The sequence below is a fragment of the Macaca thibetana genome, chromosome 3, assembly GCF_024542745.1.
Source record: "Macaca thibetana thibetana isolate TM-01 chromosome 3, ASM2454274v1, whole genome shotgun sequence".
In the NCBI taxonomy this organism is placed as follows: Eukaryota; Metazoa; Chordata; class Mammalia; order Primates; family Cercopithecidae; genus Macaca; species Macaca thibetana.
In genome coordinates this window covers 24185431-24204335 of record NC_065580.1, presented here as the reverse complement: position 1 = coordinate 24204335, position 18905 = coordinate 24185431, and the positions used below count along the sequence as shown (strand labels likewise).

At 39.5% G+C, this 18905-nt stretch overlaps 1 protein-coding gene across 8 annotated transcripts in view; it reads left to right on the top strand.

The window, feature by feature from the left end:
* Positions 1-18905, top strand: part of CALD1 (caldesmon 1) — a 238412-nt gene that overhangs the window by 50483 nt on the left and 169024 nt on the right. The window contains exon 1 of one of the 8 annotated variants that reach the window (XM_050782381.1): positions 18487-18505. The exons of the other annotated variants lie outside the window; for them this stretch is intronic. The gene's annotated coding sequence lies outside the window, so the exon portion shown is untranslated. Of the gene's footprint in view, positions 1-18486; positions 18506-18905 lie in introns of those variants that run through there. 8 annotated transcript variants of the gene reach the window in all.

The window sequence follows — 18905 nt, the reverse complement described above, 5'->3', positions numbered from 1 at the left end:
GCCCACCTTCTTCACCACCGTGCTATGCTGCCTCTTGCTAATTACTCCACGTGACTGAGACTCCTCTTTCGCTTGTAGTTCTAGAAAGAATTGCGATCTATTTGAGAACAAACTTTGGAGTCAGGAGAACTTGAGTTTGAATCTCAAATTCACCACTTTGCAAAATGGGGATAATTTCTCCTCCATTTTGTAGTTGTCACAACTACTAGAAGTAATATCTCAAAACTGCTTTGCACGTACGTGATAGACACTAAATTACAAATGGTCAGTTATTGGTTGTGATTTCCTGTGGAGTCTATCTGTAAGCGTGGGGCTTAGCCACACACTGTCCCCTGTTGCCTCCTCTAGGCCATCCTGTAGACAGATTAAAAAGGGCCGACTGCTTCTATATTTGGGGTCTCCAGGAGGTAAGACTAGGACCAATAGATACAAGTTCTAGGAAGTCCTATTTCAGATCAGCGTACGCACTTTCTAAATAGATATTTCTATCCCTGAAGCATGAACCTTGCTGCTCTGCAGAAAGCAGACAACTTCCACTGTCCTCTTCAACCAGAAGGTTTACCCGCTTGCCCTTATCAACAAATGTGTGCTACCTTTAACATTTTAAATCATTTTATTTAGTATAGCTAAAGAGTTGTATTATTCCTGAGATTGGGTTGTTTTGGAGGTTTTCAGTGTTTTAGACCTGGAATGAGTGGGAGTAAGAAAAGAGGGAGGGAGGGGAAAAGAGAAAAAGAAACGAGAGAGAGAGAGAGAGAGAGAGAGAGAGAGAGAAAGGAGAGGAGAGAGAGGGAGGAAGGGAGAAGGCGGTAGAGGAGGGAGGGAAGAAGGAAATTGGAATTTATCTGGAGAAAAAGTACTGAACTTGGGAGAGAGACTGAATAGCAATGGATTGATAGTTATCTGAAGTCCTCACAGGTTAAGGATGGTTGAGAAGATAAGCTAGCTCATTCAGCTACCTTGCTGGCATACTAGCTGTATGTCAGGCACTGTTCTGGTTGAGGACTGCTCTCTCAGAGCAGTAAAGTAAATCAAATAACTTGCCCAAAGTCACACTGCTGGAAAATGCCAGAGCTGTTCAAAGCCGCTCCCTAACGCCAACCCTCACCATTTCTCTACAGCTATCTGCTCTGTGTCTTCCCCCAAGAAAGCGATGGAAACCAGAGCAGGAGGTTTCCGTAACCAGTCATTATAATTTGTCAGGGAGCCATGCTGCAGTTCAACTAGACAAGCACATTGTCATTCTCTGCCATATAAGGAAACAGAGCTAAACACCATTCCTTTCACTATTGACTGGAGAGATTGCTCAAGTTAGAGTTAGACAAGATGAAGATCTAGACCTACAGCAGTTAAATTAAATTAAAAAAAAAAAAAACAGAAAAAAGAAAGAAAGTCAGAGAGTAGTTTTTTGTTTTCTTTTTCTGGTACCAGAGATAGTTTAACAAGCAGTTTCCATCCTTCTCCCTGACTCAACGGGAGATTTTCTCTGACATTAGGCACTAAAGGATTCAACTACTCGTATAAATACTTCAAGCTGTTTTGGTGTTTGATTATGTAAAATTTTTTTAAAAGGCAGAGGATCAGTTGAGGTATTCAAAAAGCCAACATATCCAAAAGGTACTCAAAAGGCCAAGACAGAGCTGCTTCTGTGTGGGTCAGGTAGAAAGTCAAGGACTGTATTTCTCTGTCCAAGGTTTTACAAAAGAAGTTAGTGTCCACTCACCTTCCAGCCACTCTTAGAAAGAGCGCTTATTAAGAAGACTTTACATTTAAGTTTGACCTTCTTGTCCAAAGCTGAGACTATTCACGGGATCACTCTTTGCCTTAAGACTCAGACACAATGGGCACTTTGTTTGTTTGTTTTTTTTGTGAGATGAAGTCTCATTCTGTCACCCAGGCGGGAGTGCAGTGGCGCGACCTTGATTCACTGCAACCTCTGCTTCCTAGGTTCAAGCGATTCTCCCACCTCAGCCTCCTGAGTAGCTGGGATTACAGGCACACACCACCATGGCCGGTTAATTTTTTGTATTTTTAGTAGAGATGGGGTTTCACTAGGTTGGCCAGGCTGGTCTTGAACTCCTGACCTCAAGAGATCTGGCTGCTATTGCCTCTCAAAGTTGCTGGGATTACAGGGACCATGCCCGGCCACAATGAGCACTTCAGAATGCAGGCTCAGTAACCAATTTTATAAAGGGAGAAACAGAGGCATGAATAGTTGAAACGATTTCCTCAAAGACAGCCAGTTCCATCTCGCCATACAGAGAGCCCACACTTTCAGATAATTCAAAGAGGCATCATTTAGTGTCCCCAGGGAAATGAAAAATAAAAAACCAAAAAAAACCTGTAAATAGTCTGGTCATCTTCTCCTAACTATCATCTTTGATGAGATTGCATCTGGAGTACTAGTTTATTAGGCATACCCAAGACTGAGTAATTTATAAAGAAAGAGGTTTAATGGACTCACAGCTCCACATGGCTGAGGAGGCCTCACAATCATGGCGGAAGGTGAATGAGGAGCAAAGTCATGTCTTACATGGTGGCAGGCAAGAGAGCTTGTGCAGGGGAACTCCCATTTATAAAACCATCAGATTTCCTGAAACTTATTGACTACCATGAGAATAGTATGGGGGAAACTGCCCCTGTGATTCAGTTATCTCCACCTGGCCCTGCCCTTGACACATGGGATTATTACAATTCAAGGTGAGATTTGGGTGGGGACACAGCCGAACCATATCAGACGCCATAACAAAATGCCACAAACAAATTTATTTCTGGATGGAGGTTAGAGGTCCCAGATCAAGGTGTCAGCAGGATTGGTTCCTTCAAGGGCTGTGAGGGAAGTCTCTGTTCCAGACCTCTCTCCTTCGCTTGTAGATGGTTATCTTCGTGTTCACATGGCATTCTTTCTGAATGTGTATCTGCATCCAAATTTCCTCTTCTTTTTTTTTTTTTTGAGATGGAGTTTCGCTCTTGTTGCCCAGGCTGGAGTGCAGTAGCACCATCTCGACTCACTGCAATTTCCGCCTCCAAGGTTCAAGTAATTCTCCTGCCTGAGCCTCCCAAGTAGCTGAGATTACAGGCGCCTGCCACCACACCAGGCTAATTTTTTGTATTTTTAGTAAAGACAAGGTTTCGCCATATTGGGCAAGCTGGTCTCGAACTCCTGCCCCCAGATGATCTGCCTTCCTCAGCCTCCCAAAGTGCTGGGATTACAGGCGTGAGCCACTGAGCCTGGCCTCCTCTTCTTATAAAGACACCAGTTGTATTGGATTAGGGGCCACCTTCATGACCTCGTTTTAACTTAATTACCTCTGTAAAGACCCTATCTCCAAATAAGGTCACATTCTGAGGTCTTAGGCATTAGGCCTGCTTCAACATATGAATACTCGGGGGAGATACAGTTCAACCCATAGTATGACCCAACTCAAAATGGTGGTAGAAATCCATATGGCACATTTTCTGAAGCTCAAGTGCCAAAGACCTTACTGCCGCTGGTGTTCTGTCTTTCCACTGGGTCTAAGGGAATGCTTTGCTAGAAATCCCTTGGCCTTTTGAACTTGCTTTTGACATTTACTTTCCGCCTTTCTCAATATGAAATTCTGATCCCGTTAAAAGTCAAAAGAGGTTTTCGAAATGACGCACTGAAGTACGGCTTCACATACTGTGGCCTATCTGTGGACAGCTATGAAACCACGGAGGCAGACCATCTGGTATGAGGCCTTCGGGAGCCAAGGAGGGGGCTCAGTGGGAAGGCTTGGCCAGGGCAGCCTGCAAGCCAGGGAGGCAGGCGCTGAGTGGGGAGCAGCTTCAGGGTAGCCGGCCGGGCCAGGGAGGCAGCCACAGAGGAACCTTGTGCGTGCCTGCGCAGGGCCCAAAGAGGGTGGCCCTTTTCCATCATTTTTATATATGCTGATCACAACCACAAATCCCCAGACATAATGAAAAATATTTGAAGCCTACACATATTTGTGCTCTGAATCATTTGTCTCTTGTCTTTGTTTTCCTCTTGCTCCTCTCTATCCCTCCTTAAATTTTTATACTTTTTCTCTCAACAGCCCTTCTCACTTTATCTGTCTTTGCTCTAATTGGTTACAAGTGCCCCTACATTGTGTCTTGTCTCCATTTTCCATGTTCTTTTTTTAAAGTATTTTATTTTAGCCATTATTTCTCTTTGTCCCTTCCCTAAAGCTCTTCTTGGTGCCCATTTCCCAGCTTTGGTCCTGCTCATGGCTTCTCTGTCTTAGGCCAGAGGTAGTCTATAGACAGGATGACCATGTATCATCAAACTGGGACATTTGAAGAGGGAAAGAAGGAGCTGTTAATAAATTCCCGAAAACGCAGTCCTGAAGTGGGACCGTCCCAGGCACGCTGGAGTGGATGCTTATTCTAACATGGTGTGGTTTTCTGCTTTCTGTAAATTTCTCTTTACCTATCAACCACTCCCTCTATTTATATACCTTTCTTTTTAAAAAAAAAAAAAAAAAGAATTTTTTTTTAATAAAAAAGGTATTTATATACCTTTCTTTTTTCTTTTTTAAAAAAGCTTTAAACCTTTTATCTTCTGGTCCTTCTTTTTTATTTCAACCCCAAGAACCTTTGAGTTTTTGTATTTCTGTCTTCCGTTATCTCCTCCTCATTCCCTAACTTCTGTCTTCCGTTATCTCCTCCTCATTCCCTCACTTTCCTCTACTCTGCTCTCTATCTTGTCTCACCACTTCAATTCTTCTTCTCCCTTGATTTCCTTCTTTTGGGTACAGACTGGACTGCAGCTCACAGCGGCCACGCCTGTCTGCCAGGATATACGCAGAACATAGTCCCTGCATTTCGGAAACAAATCAAGGCACAGCTGAGCACATACACTGTACACACTTCAAAATAAGCCACCAAATGTTACAAGCTGCTTTGGGTCTCAGAGGAGCCCTGAGTAGACTGTTCACCCCTTCAGCACCTCTACCCAGAAACTAGAAGAATCCCTACAGCACGCAAGCGGCCATGCCTGTTACTGTTACGGAGACATGTTCTGTGTACGTGTCTAGGCTCTCACGGGATGCATTTCCTATATGTGTGCCTATGTACACTAGAATTGAAAATGATGAAAGTATATGACCCGAAAAACAAAAAGAAAGTGACAGGTGAAGCTAACTGTGCATTGCCTTTGTTATGACTTCAGTAATCTGGACCATCTTATCTTCTAAAGAAATGTATACCAAAGGCCTAGCAATGGCTGCTATAGGTGTTTTGTTGTTGTTGTTGTTCTCAATTGAGTCAGAGTCTCACTCTGTTGCCCAAGCTGGAATGCAGTGGTGCGATCTCAGCTCACTACAACTTCCACCTCCTGGGTTCAAGCGATTCTCCTGCCTCAGTCTCCCGAGTAGCTGGGATTACAGGTGTGTGCCACCATGCCCAGCTAATTTTTGTATTTTTAGTAGAAATGGGGTTTCACCATGTTGGCCAGGCTGGTCTTGAACTCCTGACCTCAAGTGATCTGCCCGCCTCAGCCTCCCAAAGTGCTAGGATTACACCGTGCCCGGCCTGCTATAGGTCTAACATAATTAACAATAAACTTTTAGGCAACAAGATAGAATGAATATTTATTTCAGTTCTTTTTAAATGTTCTCATGACACAGTCATCTGCAACTTATGGTTCATTCTGAAAAATCACTTCAATTTTCCAGATATTCCTTGGACTTAAGGTTGTGCAAGGAAGGCCTGAAACTCCTTCCCAACTTGAAAATGAGAAAGGAAGAATGTTTTCCTCTTGTAAGTCTCTGGAAGCCAGTCCACAGATACCTGAAATACTTGACAGAATGGCACTGTGTCAGCTGTCAGGAGCTGCTCTCGTCTTTTCTATTTATTTATTTACTAATTTGGGGATTTTGACCATAATTTTCTTTCTCTTTTTTTTTTTTTTCAAATACTCTAAAAATTAATGAATGAGGAAAGAAGACAGTTGGCTGTGTCCCCACCCAAATCTTATCTTGAATTCGAGCTCCCATAATTTCCACGTGCGGTGGGAGGGACCCAGCAGGAGGTAATTGAATCATGGGGGTGGGTCTCTCCCATGCTGTCCTCATGGTAGTGAATAAGTCTCGTGAGATCTGATGGTTTTATACAGGGGAGTTCCCCTGCACATGTTCTCTTGCCTGCCACCATGTACGACATGACTTTGTTCCTCATTTGCCTTCCACTATGATTGTGATGCTTCCCCAGGAACTGTGAGTCAATTAAACCTCCTTCGTTTATAAATTACCCAGTCCTAGATATGGCGTTATTACCAGAGTGAGAACAGACTAATACAACAGTATACAAGATATTTTATGAACGGAAATACGGGTTTTGTTCAAGTTCTCTCCTTCCTTCCTCTCTCTTTCCCTTCCTTCCCCCTCGTCCTTTTCTTTCTTTCTCTTTCTCCTCATTCTTTACATTCTTCCAGTTTTTGTTTCTTCTCTCACTGAGACAGATATGGCTGGAAATGTGCTATTACTATGGGGCAGCCTTGTGCTTTATCCATGGTGGCCTATAGCTCTCTTGCTTATATATATATCTTTTTATGAAGATTGATGGTAACAAAAAATACTTCACCCACACTCTGCTGGGTAGGTATATGGTTATGCGATGGTGGAACGGAAATATCTATCCAGAGAGCTCCCTACTGCCCTAAGACTTGATAGAGTCATCCCCAGCCAGCCTGGAGCCACTGACCCACCTGTGTCTGAGTAACTAGGAAACAAGGAGTATAGGAGTTTGAGAGTTATTTTTGTTTTTTATTTTTTTAAACTTTCGTGCCTTTCCCTATTTCTGCTCTTAGATATTCTAGTAAAATAAAACAATTGCTCTTTCTGGGGGAGTCATTTCTAGCTTGCTAATTCTTTTTTGAGAGAGTGTTTGCATGAGGTTTTCAGTTTCTAAAGTCTTGGCTCTTACATTTTGTAGGAGGCCTCGACTCCAGATAGTGGTCTAATAGAAAAGTAGCCCTGGCTCCTGTCTCATGTCCACAGCTGATACTCTGTGTGACTTTGAATGGCCTCCTGGTGCCTCAGGCTTCTTAATTATAAACTGCCAACAGCCTTTTCCCTTCTCCATGATGCCAACGTAGGGAGCAATGTGATCTTTAATATAAAAGGACATTAGGCAGTAAAGTGTCTTAAAACATAGAAATGGATTTCCTCTCTTCTTCCTTTGAAATATGAAGACTTTTGCTGATTGGTTTTTGGGGGAAGATAGAAATCATGTATTTATAAAGGAAACACCCCATATTCAAAGTTCAGAATTTGGGGTTTCCAATAATCATCTCATGCACGAGAGCTGACTCCCTCTGCTGGGGCTGCCCCACTCCCAGTTCCAGCCTTTCCTTCTTTTGTTTTTATTTTTATTTTAATTTTAGAGATAGATGGAGTCTCACTCTGTCACTCAGGCTGGAGTACAGTGGTGCAGTCATAGCTCACTGCAACCTTGAACTCCTGGACTCAAGCAATCATCCTGCCCCAACCTCCTGAATAGCTAAAACCATAGACACAGCACCATCACGCTAGGCTAATTTTGTACTTTTTTGTAGAGAAGGGGTCTCCCTGTGTTGCCCAGGTTGGTCTTGAACTCCTGACCCCAACTGATCCTCTGCCTCAGCTTCCCACAGTGCTGGGATCACAGGCATGAGCCACCACACTGGCCCCATCCTCATCTTTAAAAGCAATATTGAGAATCATCTTGTTTGGAGAAACTCTGATAATTTCCCCAAGTGCTGAAAAGGGAGGATTGAAACAGATTGCCGTTCAATTGAAGCTTTTCCTCTAATGGATTGAGAATTTTTTTTCTTTTTTTCATTTTTTTTTTGAGACAGAGCCTTGCTGTGTCGCCCAGGCTGGAATGCAGTGGCGTAATCATAGCTCACTGTAGCCTCAGCCTCCCAAGTAGCTTGGGGCTACCACACTTGGCTAGTTTAAAAACTTTATTTTTCGTACAGACGAGGTTTCACAGTATTACTCAAACTGGTTTCGAACTCTAGGGCTCAAGTAATCCTCCCACCTTGGCCTCCCAATGTGCTGAGATTACAGGCCTGAATCACTGCACCCGACCCAGAAAACTTTTTTAAAAACTTTATCTGAAACCAAAGCACATAGTGCACGAAGGCAGAATCTTAGAATCTTGTTGCCCTCATATTTTCTAAAACTGTCTTTTATCAGCATTTAAGTTTCTAACACATGAGATCACATATGTGAAAGAGCTTGTGCTTTGTAATATCTGTGATTTTACTATCTATAGCAGAATATATTAAAGTGTAAAAGTGCTCCAGGAATCTAAGACGAGTAGAAGAAAAGCATGTTTGACCCCAGCAACCATGCTTGCAGCCAGGCTCGAACGAGCAATCATGTGGATGGGTTAAATTGTTTATTATTTATTTATTTGTTTGTTTGTTTGTTTTGAGACGGAGTCTCTCTCTGTGGCCAGGCTGGAGTGCAATGGCGCAATCTGGGCTCACTGCAGCCTCCGCCTCCTGGGTTCAAGCAATTGTCCTGCCTCAGCCTCCTGAGTAGCTGGGACTACAGGCGTGCGCCACCACACTGGCTAATTTTTGTATTTTTAGCAGAGACGAGATTTCACCATGTTGGCCAGGATGGACTCGATCTCCTGATCTCAGGTGATCCATCTGCCTCGGCTTCCCAAAGTGTTGGGATTACAGGCGTGAGCCACCGTGGCTGGCCAAATTGTTTATTTTTGTTGTTCTTTAAATAAAAGTTTATTTTAGAACACTTTCAGATTTACAGAAAAGCAGCAAGAATATTCCGGAGTTCTCATATGCCCCACATCCAGTTTCCCCTATTGTTAACATTAAGGTGCATTTGTCACAAATAATAAAACAATATTGATTCATTATTACTAATGAAAGTCCAGCCTTGATTTGGATTGCTTTAGGTTTTACCTAAGGTCCTTTATTTACCTTTTAAGCCCCTTAAAATAGAACAGTGTTTCATATGGGGAAAATGTAATGTTCACATTGTAGCTATATTGATGGAACTCTAATACATGAGTGAAAATGGTATAAGCTAGCTCTTTTCTTGAACATATGCTTACTGGACTGACAATCTCTTGAGGACTTTCCACCTGTAATACCTTAGGCCTCTTCCGGTCTCTGGTTTGTTTCCCTTGAGACCATTAGCAGATTGCTCAGCCTGACCCACCCTGGTACCAGATGTTGGAACCCTCTTGCTGCTGCCAATCTGACTAGTCATTCTAAACAGATGGTAATATCCAGCATCACACCCCTCCCACAATTTCACAGTTTTAGGCAGAAGCCTTAGAGTGAAAACGTTTACCTGGCTGTTGAATTGCTGAAACTCTGTTCTTAAAGCTGCTTCATACTACAGTGACTTGTGAGAGCTTTGACATTAATAGAAGGTCCAAAAGAAGACCTGAACCATGTTCCTCCAAATCTTGAGATCTAAAGACATTGGCCAGTTTAAAAACACTACAATCTGTGGAAAATACCTGTTAGTAACAAATAGAGAAATTATGAAGGAGATTGCTTTCTAGATATCAGCCTTCCACTGATGTCTAGAAAGTCTTCCACATACTGAGCTTCCAAGCTTTCTTTCAAATACGAGTTACCAGCAGACACTAGCAGAAAGAGTCTTTTAGATTCATTTTCTGCCTTTGAGCAACTTGCTGACTGACATCTGGAGGCATCTCAGTCTTCTGGGGTGGCAACTTATGGGGAAAGGGCTGGAATAGATGTGGTCTCTCCTAGTTTTAAAGCTGCTTGGATTGGGGCTTTATAACGTTCCCTCAGAAGGCTCATTGGTGTCCTTTCTATCAAATTTCTTTTTCTACTGTTTCACTTTCATTAAGAAATTGCTTCACGGGAAAAAATGCTAGATGTGGTTCAAATACTAGTTACACATTTGTTGCCTTCAAGATAACTAGTTATTTGATTGATCACGGTTGGTTTGTTTTTAAAGTTGATTTTGTGTAGAGTTATAATCAAACACGTGCAAGTGAATCAATCAAGTTGAAAATATATCACGATGAGGAAATGTAGGTATCTTCTTTGGTATCTTCATATCAAAAAATTAATTGAGAGGAACCCTTAATAATGAGTGAAACTAATATTCTTGACTCAGAGAGTGTCCTTAAAACCTCAAAATAACAACAATATCTGCACGTTGAACTGGTTATCTAAGTATAAATGAAGTTGGTAAGAGACACCTTTCATGAAAGGAATGGCTGAACTAAGTCTCAAATAGGAAGACATCAAAGTCAAGGAAGAAAGTAAGAGCTCAAGGCCTGGGGTGGAAATGGTTACTAGGTTTAGCCATCTGCTTTGGTCTTTCCTGTTGCACATGTAGCTGTATAGTTTACATAGAAGTATCTCTCCAGAGGATCAGAAAGAACAGATTTATGGAACCAGATGTGAGTTAGCATTTCTACAGGTGTGGCTCCGCAGCTGAAAGAACATGTTGTACCAGGGATGAAGTTTCTTATTATGTAATCAATATAAATTACCACTAGACTTTTACAGAGGTTGATAAAGCAAACATGTGTCATTTGGATTGGCCTTCTGGTATATAGAGAGACGCTGCTTCACAACGTGAAAAAATGCACCATTTGACACTCATGAAAGACTTGGTAGAAAATACCATGACAGTAATCAGGCAAGGTTGTTCCCCCTTGCACACAGAGCGGATAGCTGGTGACTAGATGGAAATTGTGTTCATATGTTTTTCTTCATCAAGAAAAACAAGGAACATTTCAAAAATATTTTTAAAGTCTCTCAGAATCTGATAAGAAAGGGCCAAGAGGATAAAAATTAGAGGACTGGAGAAAAAATAACAGAATGCGAGAGAAAAGATGAAAAAAGGTAGAATTAGTTAACCTACAGAAGAAAATATCCTTAGGTGGTACAGAAAATCAGGGTCAAAAAAAAGATAGGTAAATTGCAGATCATTTAAAAATTGCACACAGAAAGAGAACTTTAAAATTCTAGACAGTAAAAGTAAAAATGTTGCTGATAAATTAATTTGTGTCAAAGTATTTAATACAAATGTTTTGATTTTTTAAAGCTGAGAGTTTTATGCTAGATTTTACAATGAAACGAAAATAAAAACTACTTTTGGGCTTCTAATTTGCTTAAACTTTTTCAATTTAGTTTAAATGTATTGCTCAAATCTCTGATATTCTTACTAATTAAAATTTTTTTCTTAATCAATTCATTTCCAAGACAGCAGTGTCAATTTCCCACAATGATTGTGGATCTATGACAGTCTCCTTATAAAATTTCTCCTTATAAAATTTGCCATAATTACCGTTCATGATTCTGACTATGTTGCTTGATACAAAGAAGTTTATGATTTTTACATCTTAAAGCGTATTTTGTCTGCTATTAATATTGCTACAACATTTTTCTTTTGTTATTTACTTATTACATAAATTTAAAACCTTTTATTTTTAATATTTCTGTCTAATTATTTTAAAGTGGGTCTCATTAATAGCATATAGATACATTTCAAAATCTAGTCAGAGAGAGTTCTATCATTTAATGTATGAGATAAATCCATTGTATTTGTTATTATGGATTATATACAGGATGTCTGAAAATCTGAAAACAGCACAAACTTAATTTTAAACAATATATTAGTCACATTTTAAAAATATTTGCTCAATATGTTTTCTTCAAGCTTCAGTCAACATTTCAAGTAAAGCATCTTTAAATTTAAAGCAATGTCCAATTTTTTAACACTAAAAAGTATAATAAATACACTATTTTCCCTGAATTTCCAGATTTTTTTAGACCCTATGTAATGTATTTATTGTACAAAACCTATGAGCATATTATTTGAAATGTATCTAATCTACAGTGTAAGTGCTTACCCTATATTTTCTGATTTTTTTGGACTCAAGGTAATTTAGTCTTATTTTTAACATCATATTTTGTATTTCTTCTTTTCCATGTGTATTCTTCACATCTTTATTTTCTCCCTTCATAGTGTTTTATTATGTTTATTGATTCCCTTTTCATCTTTACTGTTTTGGCTATATACATCCCTATTCTAGAGAATATTTCTACTAAAATTTAATATGCATATATTACAAAGTATAAATTTTATTTTCCCTCCAAACTATCTGTGTTCATCCTATAAGCTATTATTGTTTAACAATCTGTTTCATTTTTAAACCCTGAAAAATTCATTTTTTTTTTTCAAGAGTCAATTCTTACAATAATCTACCAATATATTTTGTTGATTTCTTTGCTCGCCCTTGTTTCTGGTATCTCACTCCCCCTTTCTGGGTTCAAATTCCTATTTGCTGAACTTATTCTTTAGTAGTTCCTTTAGAGAGTGACTTTGGGTTGTAAGTTCTTAGACTTTGTAAAAATACACTTTTTGCTTTTACTTTTACTTTAGACCTCACTCTTGGATATTCGCTTAGCTGAGTATAGAATATTTTTGCTTGGTACATTGAAGAGATCACATTTTCTTTCTCTCTCTCTCTCTCTCTCTCTCTTTTTGAAACAGGGTCTCACTCTGTCACCCAGGCTCCAGTGCAGTAGCACAATCATGGCTCACTGCAGCATTGACCTCTGGGATCATGGGATTCTCCCACCTCAGCCTCCCGTGTAGTGGGACTATAGGCACACACCACTATGCCTGCTAAATTTTGTATTTTTTTTAAAAGATGGTATTTTGCCATGATGGCCAGGCTGGTCTCAAACTCCTGGGTTCAAGCCATCCTACCATCTCAGCCTCCCAAAGTGCTGGGATTACAGGTATAAGCCATCACACCCAGTCAAGATATTATTACATTTTCTTGTCACATCTATTTAGGAGAAGTTGGCTGTCAGTCTTGCTGTCCTTTTTTCTGCCAATATAATTCATGTTTTCTCTCTGGTCATTTTTGTAACTGAAGTAAAAAAGCAAAATTTTTACGCAGAGAAATATTCAGATTTTAAGTGTAATATATATGTGTGTATGTGTGCAGTATATATACATATATATGTCTATGTATAGGGTATATATGTTTGCCATATATATGTCAATACATATGTGTGTGTGCATGTCTATGTCATATATATATGTCTGTCTATATATGTCAGTTTCTGTTACCACATTGCCTACCTTAGACATCTATTGTTCTGATTTCTATCACCATAGATCACATGTGTCTAGTCTTGGAATTCATATAAATGGAATCAAATAGTATATATTTTTTGCCTGGTTTGTTTTGTGCAATATAATGTTTTTGTGAGTCTTCCATGTTGTTGCATGTGTAAGTAGTTCATTTTTTAAACTTAATGAATAATATTTCATAGAATTAATATACATAACTTGTTTTCCATTGTCCTGTTAATGGTCATTTGAGTCGTTCCCAGTTTGGGATTTTATGAATAAAGATACAAGAGATGCTCCTCAACTTATGATGGGGTTATATCCTGATAAAGCTATTATAAGTTGAAAATATTTTAAGTTGAAAATGCACTTAATACACCTAACCTACTGAAACATCACAGCTTATCCTAGCTTACCTTAAATGTGCTCAAAGCACAGCTGGGCTAAATTATCTAACACAAAGCCTATTTTATAATAAAATGTTGAATCTTATGTTCTGCATATCGCTAGCCAGAGAAAAGATCAAAATTTGAAATTTGAAGTACACTGAAATTGCAACAGTTCCATACTGTTGTAAAGTCAAATCATCTTAAGTCAAGGACCATCTGTGTAACGTTCAAGTACCTTTTTCCGTGTTTGTGTGTGTAAGCACAAGTTTTTATTTCTTTTGGCTAAAATTCAGAAGTGGAATTGCTGAGTCTAATGTACATGTTTGTCTTTACAAGAAATTGCCAAACTGTTCACTGTGGTGATGCTGTTTTTAACACTTACAAGCAATAAATTAGCATTCCAGTGGCTCCTTATCTTTAACAACATTTGGAGTAGTCAGTCTTTTTAATTTAAACAATTCTAGTAGTTGTTTGGTGATATCTCATTGTGGTCTTATTTTGCATTTGTCTAATGACGAATGATATTCAGCATATTTTTTGTCCTTATTGAACATATGTATATCAAGTTTCTTGCCTAATCTTTAAACTGTTTATTATTATTTTGTAGAGCTCATTATACTTTCTGGATACAAGTTAGATATATGTATTATATGAATACATATTTTCTCCCAGTCAGTGGCTCACCTTTTCATTTCCTTGATGCTGTATCTTGATAAACAAAAGTTTTATATTTTAATGAAATCCAATTTATCATTCTTTAAAATTTTATGGCTAGTTCTTTTTCTTTTCTCTTTAAGAAATATTTGCATACTCTAGGTTGCAAGGATCTTCTATTTTTAAAAAATTTATAGTTTTTGTTTTTATGTTTAGATCTGTGGTCCATGTGTATGGTTTCAGATAGCAGTTGAGTTTCATTTTTCCCATTCATTTATCCAATTGTTCCAGAACAATTTGTCAAAAAAACCTTTTCTTTATGAATTGCATTGACTCCTTGTTGAAAATCAATCATCTCCTGCATAGGCGTGGTTCTGATTTTTTTTTTTTTTTGAGACAGTCTTACTCTGTTGCCCCAGGCTGGAGTGCAATGGCACAATCTTGGCTCACTGCAACTTCCACCTCCTGGGTTCAAGCGATTCTCCTGCCTCAGCCTCCTGAATAGCTGGGATTACAGGCACGGGCCACCACACCTGGCTAATTTTTGCATTTTTAGTAGAGACGGGGTTTCGCCATGTTGACCGGGCTGGTCTTGAACTCCTGACCTCAGGTGATCTGCCTGCCTCGGTCTCCCAAAGTGCTGGGATCACAGGCGCGAGCCACCGCACCCGGCCAGGCATGGTTCTATTTCTATAGCTTCTTTTCTGTTCTATAGATCCATTTGTCTATTCTTACATAAATGCCAAACTGTCTTGATTACTGTGGCTTCATTAATGTTAGACATTGCTTGCTACCATTCTACTGTTGGAGATAAGGATTTGTACATTCATAAAATCTCCCCCTTCGATACAGCATCTTCTCCATTCTTTTGATATTATAATAACTGTATGAATACTTCATAGCTGACCACATAGTATACTACGATTACATTTTTTTTCTTTATTACCACTTTCCTTCCTACTACCCACCAGGATTTAATAATGACTTCATTTCTTTTACCTGTTTGTTTTCTATTATTAATGCCTGCTCCAGGGTATCTGACAGGAATGTCAAATCCTTTTCAATACAAACACATCAGTAATTTGTCAATTATTTTTCTTTTAAGGGATTCTTCTGGAAACTTCTTGGCACTTTCTAGGTTTGGTGCACAGCTTGCTGTTCTAAATCTTTACTTCACAATCATCTTAGGCATTTCCTTCCTAGGACTGAAAGGAATTTCCTTTGTATGTGAGCTGAAATTTGAATCCTTCATTTCCTGGTTTCCATTATTCCTCCTTCTTTATACTCTTGTTTTGATGAAGAAGATTATCTAACAGCATCTTGAACAAGGGTCCAGGGAAGACAACATTTCTGAAAACTTAATTCTTTTTAGTATCTTTGATTTAAGTCATACTTGATTAATTTATTGACTGGGCATAGAATTCTAGGCTGGAAATCATTTTTCCTAAAACTTCCCCAAACATACCTGCATTATAACCACCCAACAGGTTCTCCTTGCCTGCTTCCTAGACAGAGCTGATTTATCAAGATGGGCAATTGCAATAGAGGAAGAGTAATTCACTCAAAATCGGCTGTAGGGGAGACCAAAGTTTTATTACTGCTAAAACCAGCTTTTCTGATAATTCGAGATGGGAATTTTTAAGGGTGATTTGGTGGATAGGGGACCAGTGAGTTGGGAGTGCCGATTGGTCGGGTCAGAGATGAAATCATAGGAAGTAGAAGCCGTCCTCTTGAGCTTGGTCAGCTCCTGGCTGGGGGCCACAAGCCCAGATGAGACAGTTTTTGGATTTTTATTCATTCTGACCACTATGGGCCTGTTCAATCCAGAAAAACACATCTTTTAGTTAGAAATTTTCTTATATAATTTTGGTGATAATTGCCTTCTCCTCATTTCCCATGTTCTGATACACACACTCTCTCTCTCCTCTGTCATTGAATTATTGAGAGCTTGAACCTCCTAAACCAACCTCTCTGATTTTATATTTTCTTAACTGTATTCTACTTTTCTGTATCTTATTCTAATTTTTGAGAGTTTCCTTAACTTTGGCTATATATTGTTTTTAGCCATACTATTTTTAATTTCTAAGGGTTCTTTGTTGTTGTTGTTGTTGAACATTTCTTTTTATAACATCCTGATCCTATTTCATAGATACAGTACTTCTCTATGTCCCTGGAAATATGATTTATATTTTAAGTGCCTTTCTGCCCCTGCCTTATCTGAGTTTTCTCTGTGTTCCTGTTTTCTATTATTTGTGCTAGTCTCTGTCTTTCATCTTTCCCTCAGAATCCTGATGATCCTTGGCTGTCTGTCCACATAAAGGAGCAAGGCAATAAAAAGCTGATCAAAAGCTGTAGGTTCGGGAGTGCTGGCTGGCAGAAAATAGACCAGTTATTTTTCTTCCCATGGCAATCTCCAAACACCCATATCTCTAGATCCTTTTTCTTGAACAAGTTTATCAAAGATATTCTTTTTGCTCTGTTACCCAGGTTGGAGTGTAGTGGTGTGATCTCGGCTCACTGCAACCTCTGCCTCTTGGGTTCAAGTGATTCTCCTGCCTCAGCCTCTTGAGTAGTTGGGAGTATAGACACGTGCCACCACACCTGGCTAATTTTTGTATTTTTAGTAGAGATAGGGTTTCCCTATGTTGGCCAGGCTGGTCTTGAACTCCTGACCTCAAGTGATCCACCCCCTTGGTCTCCCAAAGTACTGGGATAACAGGTGTGAGCCACTACGCCCGGCCCCAAAGAAGATTTTCCAAAACTCTTCCTCTGAGTTGTAAGCAAAGGGTCAACATTCTGAGAAGTCTTAGGGCATTACCTGCATTGCGGAGCCATCCCCATGGGATAGTTCCCCCATTTGCCTTTGGTAGGCCCTGTCAGTTTGACTGGTTCTAGGCCATGTTTCACATCAGTGTCTTGGCTGGAATTCCTAAGCAGATAGTTCATATTTGTTTACCATTCCCTCACACAAAAAGTGTTTTTGCTCCCCTCAGCCCACAGTTTAGCTTCCTCATTAGTAGGCTGTATGGATAGAGTGTTTCCATTTGTGTTCATAGATTAAATGCCGCCTTTCTAGCTTGTGGCCTTACACAGGCGCTCAGTTCCAGTTTTCTGCCATGTTACCAATGAATGCTATCACACCCTTAACTCAGGCCAGCTTGTCTGTCTTTGAGTTTCCTCTGTATTCTGCAACCTGGAGATGTTCTCTTGCTTACAAGCTCATTTAAATGTTGTGTGTAAATGTTTTGCTTATTTTTTCTGCAACATTTATGCATTTGAAGCAGAGTAGAAATGCTTCTTGGATCTGCTTAGTCCATATTGACCAAAAGTCTCAAGTTATTGATTCAGAATTCTGGACTCTCAGAGCAATCAGTAAATTATAGTGCCTTGGTTTGCTTATGTGTATGTTATCAATCCTTTGCCAACAATTTTGTCTGTTAAAAAAAATTCCTGTTAGTATTTTTATAATACTTATTTTCCTGTATCTGTCCATCAGTGTTACATGGTGGTCAAAGGAGATTTTTTTCTGGTAGTTTTTCCTGTCACAGCATGGCTCCCAAAGAGTGGATCTAGTAGATAAAACAGGTTGCGTTGGACTATCTTAATAACCAAGATATTAATAACCAAATATAATTAATAACCAAAAATAATTGCCATCATTTTTCTCCCAATTTCACCTATTTATTCATTCAGCCTGCATTATTAATTGAGGAAAATTAAATTATCTAGTGGAGATTTAGCCTCGAAGGTAATTTCAGACATGACAGCTGTGGTGGAAGATTCTCATTTTGTGTGCAAGTGGAGAAGAATCATGATGGGCAGAAGACTTAGTCCCTGGTCCTAATTTCTATTTTTTTCCTGCTCAACCTTTTAAATAGAAATGAGTCTCTTAATGGGAAAAATGGAAATATTGCTCCTTGAGGATTTGAAGAATATGAGACCTGAAGACCTCAGATTTTATACCTATTAAAACATTAGCGCAACCATGCAACATTTTTTCCATGATACCATGACTGGTTTATTGAGGAGTCTCAATTCATTGGGGGTATAAAGAAGAAGTGATTTATATTTTTCTCTATCAGTACTGTTCTGTGTCAAACTTCCTTTTATTACTAGCTACAGGGAGCCTTTAATTACATCTCTGACCAGTTTCTAAGGTCAAAAAGGATAAATGTTTGTTTTAAAACTTAAATTTCATCTCATATCTGATTCAAAGCACTGCTCCCACTCTCACCCCACTGCCCCCAGGCTAGAGTCTAGTGGCTTAGAATTGTAGGGTTCTGACTCTTAAACAGCTTCTTTTCCTTCATTCCAGTGAACAACCCTGGAATATGAGGGAGCATGAAGAGGGTGGAGGAAGAAGAGGTCTGCACTAAACTTCTCATAATAACTGGTGTTGTGAAATGACCTAAGCCAATCTGCCTCTTCACAGTTGTCTGGAGTCGAGTGGTGCGATCTCAGCTCACTGAAACCTCCGCCTCCCTCGTTCAAGTGATTCTCCTGCCTCAGCCTACTGAGTAGCTGGGATTACAGGTGCCCGCCATCACACCCAGCTAATTTTTGTACTTTTATTAGAGACGGGGTTTTGCCATGTTGGCCAGGCTGGTCTCAAACTCCTGACCTCAAGTGATCCACCCGCCTTGGCCTCCCAAAGTGCTGGGATTATAGGCGAGAGCCACTGCCTGGCCCCCATTCTATTTTTTTAAGTGCTCTGACAAGTGCTTTTGCAATTTAAGCAAAAGATCCACTCCCTGGCAAATGTTAC